Below are 10,618 nucleotides of genomic sequence, written 5' to 3' on the forward strand. Positions count from 1 at the left end.
ATTGCTGGCCATTATTCATGACTACATTGAGCAAGGAACAACCGTAATCTCTGACTGCTGGAAGGCATACGACTGTCTAAGTTCAGAAGGGTACCAGCATTTGAAGGTGAACCACAGCCTTAATTTTGTTGATCCCAAAACAGGAGCACATACAAATCGGATCGAGAGGCACTGGCGGGACACTAAGAATTTGGTCCCAAAGTATGGTCGACGACAGGCCCATTTTGTAGGGTATGTAAGCGTGGCATACTTTAAGTTGCATCATCCGAACCCTACTAGACGCCTTCATTTTTTCTGTAAAGCGGCCGCTGAATTATATCCTCCTTGTGCCTAAGGTAAGCAACAAAAATTCACATTTTTCTGACTTTATATATTTACATTACTCACCACGTACGTGCTGTTATAAATTCCTTTGGTGACCGGAAATACAATGAAAGGGGGTTGTGGGGGTGGAGCCCCAATGACCTACAATATACTACACTGAATACAGATATTACCGCTTGCCAGAATCATACAAGCTTGTCAAGAATCTTTAAAAATGCGGATAAGCTGCAAAGCAGCGTTCCGCCACAGCGTTTCATTTACGTTTTCAACTGATATTTTACTAATTTTACTGATTTTCCCAATCTGTCTCCCCACCCAAAACCCCGGTTCCACATGTGGTCCCCAAGATTGTTGGATGGTTAAAAGGGTTTCCCCACAGTTTTATTGATACAGCAACCAAAAAAAAAGCGTTTTTGAGCGATTTCTTAAGTTTTAACTTCCTAAAGTGATGCGGAACTATTGCTCAGATTTACCGAATTTTGGAACTTTGGCAAAGACTTCTGTAGGTCGTCAAGTCTGAAGCTGGAAGGGTGTTGTATACTTTTTGAGAAACTGACTTAGCAAATTTCTGCGAAGATTCTGAGGACCTTCAGTGTATTTGTGGTTCGGGGTCCGTGGCAAAGCTTTCATCTCAATTTTACTAAGGTTTTGAAAGGAGAAAGAAGGCCTGATTTGTATATCTGGGCTCTTTCAACCGGCACAGACAATGTCAGACAGGCTATCTTGGGTAATGTGGAAAAGAGCCAACTATAGCGATTTGTGGTGCTGTGACTCCCTAAATTGAAAAGCAAGATAGGTAGGTGCAGTTTAAAGTAATTATTATCATCAATGTCTAAAAATCCTTGAAAAATGAGGGTTTCTTTGCCTCTTCTCAATTTGGGCAGCATTGGTAATCGACGGCCAAGTACTTGCTGAATCAATATGGCCAATGTAACTTAATTCATGTATAGCTCCATAATTAATGTGGCAGTTACTTGGGTACCTGCTGAATAATTACCACGAATTTGCAACATTCTGCTTGAATTGGGGGAACAACCGTTATCACAGGTCAATTGCCTGCTTACCAGGTGGTAGACAGTGGCTCTTAGTGAGACCCAACTTTCATTTCTCATACCATTTAAAGGCACAGTCATTAATCCAAGCTCGGGACAATATTTAAAATGGTTAGTTTGAGGTGATTGCAGTAATGTCATTACGCTTTTAAGTGATGTTCTTCAAAAGCACAAAAGGACGGTTGTACAGTATTTGGTGTCAGTTTTTGCACTATTTTCACGGTGGGTAGGATCCAAGGATGTTAGATGATAGGTGTGGGAAATTTACTCACGCACGCGAGCGCGAGCACACGTTCAAGACAGGCTTTATTGCAATAGTACAGCTCTGTATCTTTTGTCAGAAGTGAAGAGGAAGCTTTCCAGTTAGTCTTTCATCGGCCGTTGGCGAGTTGGACAGCTCGAAGCCTCTGCACGCTTGGGTTTTGAAGGAAAAAAACCCGGATTCACTCGATTCTGACCAGGATTAGGTTAGGAGTTGATTAGTGGGTTTGTTTCTCTCTCTCTCTCTCTCTCTCTCTCTCTCTCTCTCTCTCTCTCTCTCTCTCTCTCTCTCTCCTGTGAAACTCCTCGGAAAAATTCAAAGGACACCTGATGGTCTGTCAACATCTGAAACATTGTTTTGGGACAACATATCATTGTCTTGTATGTATTTCAGTTTCATTTAATCCTTCCATATATTGTAAAAAAAAAAGTGCTTTACTCTATATTACAAAAAAGTACTGTACCATATATTGTGAAAAAGTACTACTTCAGTTAACGCAAGTCCACCTGCCAACAAAGTAATCACACCCATAGTTATGTAGTGACGTGAATGGTTTTTATTTCTTACTGGCAGAGTTGGTGTCAAGAGTTCAAACAGGGAATTTAAAGTCACGTAAACAACTGGATATCAATGGCTTTATGGCAGGATAGTTACTAAGGATACTCGTGACAAATAGAGGTGAATGTAACATATATTAATGTATTATCTTTCACATGGATTAGGTAAGCAACTATGGTACAATAATATTCAGTTGAATGGTATTGTACGAAACCGTTCACCTTGAAAAGGATATAGTTTATAATACCCGATAGTCTAAAAGTTATGTCCACTGCTTGCGCTGACGGTAGCCTATATAGGCTATATGTAAACCAGTGTCTTAAGCATCATGATATTACTTGTGGCCTTCAGGGCGGTGTGCTACCTGAGAACATGAGAAAATAAGAGCATTTTTGGTAGATCTAAGTAGTAGATACACGGCGGGTATTTAGCGAGAAATGGCAGTTTCTTATAGTATTTTGGTTGCTTATTTACAATTTAACGTTATTTTTGGGGTCGGCTGTAATTAACCTGTAATTAGTCCCTGAAGTTCATCCAACAAGGGGTTTCCATGCTCGATCTTCACAAGAGAGCGCACGGTTACGTCTGTTTCGAACGGTTCATATCCCGTCCGGCAAGTGCAATAACTCGTTAACGTATGGGTACCGCCCCCCGGCCCGGTACTAAACACGGCGAAGGGACATTCCATTTGGCCGACAACAAACAAATGCACCGCCAGTGTCAGAAGCCCTAAAAGTGTAGAAAAAACCACTTTCCAAGGTATTGCACTTGCCGGACGGGATATGAACCGTTCGAAACAGACGTATATACCCGTGCTCTGTCCTGTGAAGATCGCGTATGGAAAAGCCCTTGTTGGATGGACTTCGGCGTTAATTACAGGTTAATTACAGCCGACCCCCCAAAAATAACGTTAAATTGTAAATAAGCAACCAAAATACTATAAGAAACTGCCATTTCCCGCTAAATACCCGCCGTGTATTTATTACTTAGAAATACCGCATTTTTGTTCATCTGAGGTGACGAGCAAGTTTAGTTTGTAGTAGCGACCATGTCATTTTGCATAATTAAGCTTTACAATTTGACGATTGGCTCTAAAACTGCTGTTTCTTCTGTGACTTCGTACTTTTGATATTCAGTTAGAATTTGATCGTATTGAAATCATGACTTAAAAGGAACATTCTGTGACTTAAAGAGAAGTGGAATCTGAAACCGAACTGCAAGTGTGGCTGTGTCCAGGTAATGAGAGGTATATATTCGTTGAAACCAGTGGTGAAGAAGCCCTTGCATTGAGGCTTCAGCCATCGAAGGTTTTTAAAAGGAGTAAGTCGTCCTCCCTCCGTCTGGGACAATGTGACTGAATCTGCTGTGAGGATTTGGAGTCCCTTAGTCACTGATATTGAGGAAGGCTCGCCATATTTCTTGGCAGTTCAGAATGACAACAACGTGTCTGGTGTCTGGTTTTCATATTGAGTTTTTGGTAATGAGCGCGGAGGTATATTTTGCGATTATTATTGCAGTTAAGGGTTTATCAAGAAAAATATTGTAGAATTTCCCTGTGGATGGGTACAAAGTAAGTTCAGTTGCAGGCGTTGATAATATGATTACAGTCCGATATTATCATATGGAAACTACCGTTTCAAGTATCCTTATATCACACTGTGATAACTATAAATCTGGTGGTACTGTGTTTAAGCTTACTGGTGGGGGCGGGGAACGCGTTGATTATAGAATTTATAATATCAGAGTGTTATTTTCTTAATCTTGGTCACGTGCAAGTCAGGTAAGGTGATCAGACCACTGCAGTCCGCAGAAAGGTGTTCCTATTTTACAATCGGCTTCAAAACTGGAAAATACCTCTCTCTCTCTCTCTCTCTCTCTCTCTCTCTCTCTCTCTCTCTCTCTCTCTCTCTCTCTCAGGATGTCTTGAAGGGATTCAGGAGCCAGCGTTGTAGATGAGCGGATTTCAGTGCCTCACTCAAAATCGTTTAGTTAATCGTGTTGCCCTTAGTAACAGAATCCAGCAGGAATTTTAACAAATCTCGACAGCTTAGAAGGCCTTTTTAAGACATGTCATTCAATAGATTTTTTGCGGTTGTTTTAAAGGACGTGGCAAGACAGGGTTTCAGTCATCTTTGACGCATAGTTAGCCAGACTTTCCAATCATTTTGAGGCTCCACTACACAAGTCGAAGCTCCAAAAGCGTGTGTGCCCCCATCCATACAAAAGACTGTAAACTTTATGGTACATTCCTAATAGTGAAAATATGAGGCCTATCTTTTCGAAAGCTCAAGGGTCAGAAGAATAATAGGCTCATTGTTCACAAAACCACATTGAAAGCGTTCATCATTATTTGAATACGTTGAGGTCATTTATTTCTTCTCATGACGTCGCAAAATAAGTTCTCAGAATGTTGATGTAAGTTAACGACTGGGTCTCAGATAATTCTTAAAAGCAGCCTAGTTGATTAATACATTGTTATTCCTTCAGTTCCTTATAGAATACTGTGTGACGCCAGTTTTAGTAGCCATCAAAAAATTATGGAATGTTGATCCTGCTAATCTTGGTTTTGTTTACTGATGAGGAACTGTGCCTCTGATATATTAACAGTGACTGCCGGTAACTGCAGAGTGGTGTGTGTTGTGTGAGCTTTACCTGTGGTTACCTGTGGGCTTCCTCATCTGTCATCATGCCACCGAAGGAAGGCGATATGATGACAGATAATGGACCTAAGCCTTCGTTTGTCACATACTCGTGCATGTAGACATTCAAAGAATCTTGAGGCGTACTCCGTAATGATGGCCTAATGGACACTATCACAACACTCGGAGGGCAAGAAGCAGTAATGACGGACAGAGCCAGCAGGGTGTTAGCAGAAGTGGCATGCATTCAGAATACCAGACCTTAAGTTATGGGCTACGGTAAAATAACTGGCTTCTTAGTTCATTTGAGGCTGGAAAGAACAATCTTATTACTTTGAGTAGACTGAGAGTGGAAGTTTACTTCAGGAAATGATGAATGCCTTGAAACTGGACGTGCAGATGTAGACAAGACATTCAGTGCAGGTTCTTGCATATGTCTTGGTTTTAGTTCTGTCCCCAGAAGGAATTACTCGGTTTTATGGCGGGGGTGAGTCGAGTTACAATACAGGTATTATTTTAATCGCAGCAGAGCATATAGGGGTGGAATTCACGGGATAGGATGGCTGGCAAATACATAATACAGTATTAGACTAAAACGCCGCAGGTCTGTTGAAGCAAGTGCTTGGACTTGTTCTGTTCATTTTATGTTAACATACCAAAGCTGAAAAGATGGGAATATATTATGTTCTGAGTTTAAACAGATTTCATTCACAGATTTCATTCACGCAAGGGTGCTTTCCAGTTTTAAATGATTGCCCTGAACTTCAATGATTGTATTTGTGATGCTCGATTTGGTTGCAAAGGGAAATGAGGAAGAGATTTGGCTGGCTTGAGAGAGAGAGAGAGAGAGAGAGAGAGAGAGAGAGAGAGAGAGAGAGAGAGAGAGAGAGAGAGGGGGGGTGACAGTAATGGTTCCCTGAATCGCATCATAGGGATTTCTTGACCAATCGTGTTCCTTTATGAGTCATGTGGGAGGAGTGATGTGATGTGGGCGGAGCCATGCTACCTTTCGGTTAGGCCAATCCGTTTAAAGAGAGAGAGAGAGAGAGAGAGAGAGAGAGAGAGAGAGAGAGAGAGAGAGAGAGAGAAGGCATCCATGGTGACGATTGTGTGTTCTTCCAGCACTCAGTAATCGTAATGAATTACTAATTTCAATAGTCCGAAGGCTTCACCTAAACATTGGACTTGTCCTCCTCATTGAATGGGTTTGTATGAGACATTCTTGTAGACACGTACTTTTAAGATAATGAATCCATTCGATACAGTAGTCTAGTGATAAACAAACATCGGAGAGTGGTCGTCAACCAGAGTCTCCACTGAAGCTCCAAAACTGTTGTCTAGACTCTGCTGGCTACTCCTGTCCAGTGGTCCCTTCTGGGCCCCCTTTTCACTTAATTACTGTAAAAGGCACTGACATTTCCAGGTTACGGCAGGGAGACCATTTTTGCTTCTTCGTCTAGTATTGTGTGGAAGTAAAAGAGCGGCAAGAGTGCCTTCACTGATGTTGGTTAATAAACTAATAAGTCGACATTCTCGGGGAAGGAAGCGCCTGAGCTGAATGAATGTATGTCAGTCCACTTATAGGCCTAAGTCCTTACTCATGGTCACGTTGTTGATTTAGTTTGGTTCCTCCAATAAAAATGCCTTCGTGAGTGATGTTCCGAAGGGAGTGTGGTTCCAGTGTGCAATTGCTTGTTGGTCGAAGTGTCTGTCTTCCTTCCAGTCCTCCTCATTAGCATTAGAAAAAACCATAGTTATCTCTCTAGGTGTGGTTTGGGTTACGTTTCCCTAACTTTGGTGATGCACGTTAGGCCCAGAATTGCTCTGGGTCGATATTTTGCTCTGTTGTCTTGAGTTAAAATCTTTCATTTTTCGAACTGTGTTTTCTGTTAATAAGTGAGACGATGTATTCCTTTTTACCGTATTGATTGTACTTTATTTGACTGTATTCGATTGTATTTTGCCGTTCTGTTTGAATCCTCCTGCCCACGTTGCAGTTTCATTTTGTTTCACTTTGTCTGGTTTTTGTACAGCCCTTCACAGGGAGAATTCCCTCTCTGGCGGGTCCTTGGACGTTTTCAGATTAAGGTGCTTCTTATATTTTGTAATTGTCTTTCAGTGTTTTCTCGTCAGTATCGTAGCTCCTTCCTGCAGGATAGGAGAGTCTTTAGTTCTTTTTTAAATTTGCATTCTTCTTGTATGCTCTTCACTTCAGGCTGTATTTTGTTGCATAGTCTTGGTGTGCAGTGTACAAATGCTCTCTCGCCGGACTTACATTTGTTCTAGGTTCAGATAGCCTATATGCTTCACTTGCATGTCTGACCATACACTCAGTTTTGTCTTCATTAAGTTTCAATTTCTTTATCCGACATCCATTTTTTTATATCTTTCATTATTGCATCAATTTTACCAATGGCGTCTTATACCGTTTCGACAGGAAAATAGAACTGAGTATCATCAGCATACAGTTTATACTTAACCTTGTGCTTACTTAGAATTCTAGATAGTTCAATTGTGCAAATGCCAAATAGCAGTGGACCCAGAACGCTACCTTGGGGCACTCCTTTCGTTAGGCCTTTCTTTTCTGATTTCACATTTGATATAACCACTGTAACCTTCCTATTTTCTAAGTAGCTTTTGTACCATTTGTGTACATCATCTTCGATGCCTACTGAATAGAAAACGGCTAACTACCCAAAGTGGTTGTGTACAGCGGAGGTTACATAGAAATATGCAAATATTTTCATCGTTGACCTTCAGTTCAGTATATGATACATTTTAAAGAAATAATTCAATACAGTAAGGCACACTTCCAAGTAAATATTAATTGGCAAATGATCCACAATGTGCGACAGATAGCAAAAGAAAGAACAAAAAAAATAGACGCACTTAGGAACACCTAGACCGACGCGGCTTCTCGACGAATATACTGCAACGGCCGAGATTTCCATCTCAGTGAAGCTGGTCACATTTTGTCACCCTGCGGTTTTTTTATACCCAACCCAACTGCATAACCTCTTGCTTGACCGTTTATTCCGTTTCTGTAAACAATCCCAAAGTTGTGCTTAAACTATCCTATGATATGTGTTTGAGTTGGATAGTTTGACACGAAATCAGAAAAAGGTGAATTTGAATTTGCAGTTGTACATTTGTGTTTCTCAACTCCATTAGTTTTGTTTATCTCTGCTACTGCCGAAGTGGCGTTTTTAACTGCCCAGTAACTCGCGACTGTTCAAAATGTATCTGGTGCCTCCTGTCACTTCCTGTCTGTTGAAATGGAAGCAATGAGAGAGAGAGAGAGAGAGTCACACGGAGATAGTCTTGTCTCTCCTCCTCGTCTCCTAGAAGTCCGGCTTCTCTTTCCACACTACTGAATATCAGGGATCAATACAGCAATGTGTTGTCTTCTATAACTACTGTCCGTTTGCAAAGCTAGCAGGGGTCATGACCTGATGACCTGGCCTCTCCATCTCTCGTTAGCAGAAAGCAGTGGGCAGAGGAATATGCAGAATAGACACTTTCAAATCACGAAAACTTTGAACTATGTTTTGGACTATTACTTCAGAGGTGTATTTGATATAAGTTTATGCATTTAAAGTTAAAACCGGTCATACACACGTGTTTTAAACCCCTCATTGATGTGATGAGTTCTACTGTACTCCTTTCAGAGCTGTATCGAGTCTCTGCCCTCGTAAAGATGTCTTAGGTCAATGACGCTTTTATTGGGTGTGTGAAAAAACAGTAGGCTTTTGGTTTCACGCTGATCACGCACCCTCGTGAAAAAAAGAAGTCTAGTCTGGGAGTTGTATAAAGCTTGGGAGTTGTACAAAGCTTGCAGGTTGTGTAATGAAGAGGAAAAAATCGATAATGAATGAGACCCTTGGAAAAAAAAATCCATCCAAGTGGACATACGTAGGTGTTGATGACATGAGTCAGTATTCCTTGGTCCCGTATGGATGGTAGGAGAAGGTCTTCACATAAAATTGCAGCTAATAATAAAAAAAGCTAAATGTACATTACACTACCTACGCTCATTAGTAATCAAGTATAAATCATGAACCAAAGGGAGGCGGTACTGGGATATAATTAACTTGAAGGTGTTCCTTTAAAATGTTCCTTTCAAAATGGAATGGCTTGTGCTTCAGTGGGTCTCAGCAAAAGGATAAACGAAGACTATAGTTCCCAACGTGCGTGTGTGCTCTGGGTAATTAGTTATTTTCTATCTCAATTTTAGATCCAGCTCTTTGACCGAGCATTTAGAGACTGATGGAGGATCTTGATTTGAAGAAGGAGAATAAATCTGAAGGTTGTTCTGAAGAACATTTTCCTCCTTGAGGAAAGGGAAAGGACATGATATCTTTTGCTGTCTCCTTGTGTCCCTCTCGAGTATATCATTCCCATCTCCTGCCCGCCTTTCTTGCCTGCGTTAAGAGTTACTGTGGAAAGTCCTTCCCTTGGCCAGTGTTCAGCTCTTCTTCTTCAGTCTCCGTGATTCATATCGTTTGGAAGGTTGTCAGAAGCTTCGGATTTTGCTGATCGTCAGAGTGCAGCGAAAATTTGTCTGGCACTAATGGCACGCGGGTTAGGTAATGTAAGAAGACTGAAATTCTTGACTGAATGCGGCCATCACATGGACATTAAAAATGGGGGCTGCCGTTGTGAGGGATTCTGCACATTAACTGTCGATGAGAACGTCATTACAGGAAAGACCTGAGGCCATAAAAATCCATTTCTCAAGTCATCCCAGGAGTCAGGGTGACGTGAAAACCCAAGGTATTCCAGAAGAAATGGAGAACCCGTTCATTCAGATAAGCACAACGTCACTAAAAACCGAACTTTAATGAGAACGGCATCCGAAGTTTAGACCAAATTTGGGGGGCGGCAACCGGCATTGAAGGTGGCCACTTAGAACAAAGGGCACGATGCAAACTCTTGGTTCCGCTTCTGTGTACTGACTGTTTTCATCTGTTAAGTGGATTAGTTATTTCTTGTTCATTTTCATTCCTTGTCTTTTACATTGAAGATCACTGTCCAGGTTCTGACTCGTTCCAAAAGCTGTCTGTAGCTGCTGCGTCGAGGTTTCTCGGTTGTAGGTACTGCCTCCATCGCTGCATTAAGCCGACATTATGTCGCTTCAGATTTTCCCTCTGGATTGCGAATGATGGAAAGGGCCTGGAGAGTCGAGCAGTGCATCGGAATTGTGAACATTCCAGGTCTTCTTCAGTTTTGATGACTGGCTGTGGAAGCTATTCATGGTGGTGGTCATTCATATCTGTGATCTGAAGGTCACATTGACCTGTAGACCTTGACTCGAATTTTTATGATATCACATTCTTCATTATTTAAAATGCCAGCTGTGCTGTCTATCTGCGCAGAATGATGCAAGGATTCACTAAGTTACCAAGAACTTGAACGAGATGAGAACCTAGAAAGAGACTGAGGGAGAAATGAAATAACTGTTGTCTGTCGATATTACAGCGCCACACAAAGTTGCTTTCCTTTATTGAAGGATCAACAGAATTGGTTTTTTCTTTAATTCCTGGTCGATGCTTCAACTCTCCGTCAGTGCATCTCGCGTGGGGCACTGTAGGCATTACTTAATGTCATTTGCAGCGTCCCCTCGGTCCCTAGCTGCACTAAATCCTGAGCTTTTTACTTGACCTCCATTCCCGATTTTTTTTTTTTTTTTCAGTCTTGATGTCCATCCACTCCAACTCCCTCTTCTCACAATCTGGAGCACCGAATGGCTGAGAGAGAACGCCCCCCCCGCCCCCGCCCCGTGC

This window comes from Macrobrachium rosenbergii, unplaced genomic scaffold (assembly GCF_040412425.1).
Source record: "Macrobrachium rosenbergii isolate ZJJX-2024 unplaced genomic scaffold, ASM4041242v1 13908, whole genome shotgun sequence".
Lineage (NCBI taxonomy): Eukaryota > Metazoa > Arthropoda > Malacostraca > Decapoda > Palaemonidae > Macrobrachium > Macrobrachium rosenbergii.